Source organism: Danio rerio, chromosome 25 (assembly GCF_049306965.1).
Source record: "Danio rerio strain Tuebingen ecotype United States chromosome 25, GRCz12tu, whole genome shotgun sequence".
Classification (NCBI taxonomy): domain Eukaryota; kingdom Metazoa; phylum Chordata; class Actinopteri; order Cypriniformes; family Danionidae; genus Danio; species Danio rerio.
Genome location: NC_133200.1, coordinates 13,937,501 through 13,938,007, shown reverse-complemented (window position 1 = coordinate 13,938,007; position 507 = coordinate 13,937,501).

Here is a 507-nt window from a genome sequence, read left to right as displayed (position 1 = left end):
GTCTGAGTAACATTGCTAACTTAAAAAATAAAAATAAAAAAATAAAAATGGCATCAGAGGTTTTTGCATTTTAACACTTTATATCATATTGAATTGTCATGCCAACAGAACTTTAAACACAAAACACCAGCATAACAATCACGTTTTAGAATAGACTCAGAAAGAATAATTCACTCAAAATATTTGGAAAAAGCAGCAACATGCATCCCTAGTAAGATTCCACAACCACTAAACATGCTTTATAAAGCTCCTCATGACTCTATTCTTTAGAATGGCACGAGGGAGTAAGAATTAAATGATGAAATTCAAATGTCTGCATCTAATTTCCCCTTCACAAAGGGCCGCAGTGTTCAGCACTCTAGTGTTTTTCTTTTTTCTGAAACGAAAAGAGGAAGTGAAAGGTTTGCAATCAGGACCGTCCCCTACAGTAGGCTATCAGAACAAGTTTAAATGTGAACAGTGAAGGTCAGAGCACGTGTTTGTGTGTGAGTGTGACGACGAGAGACT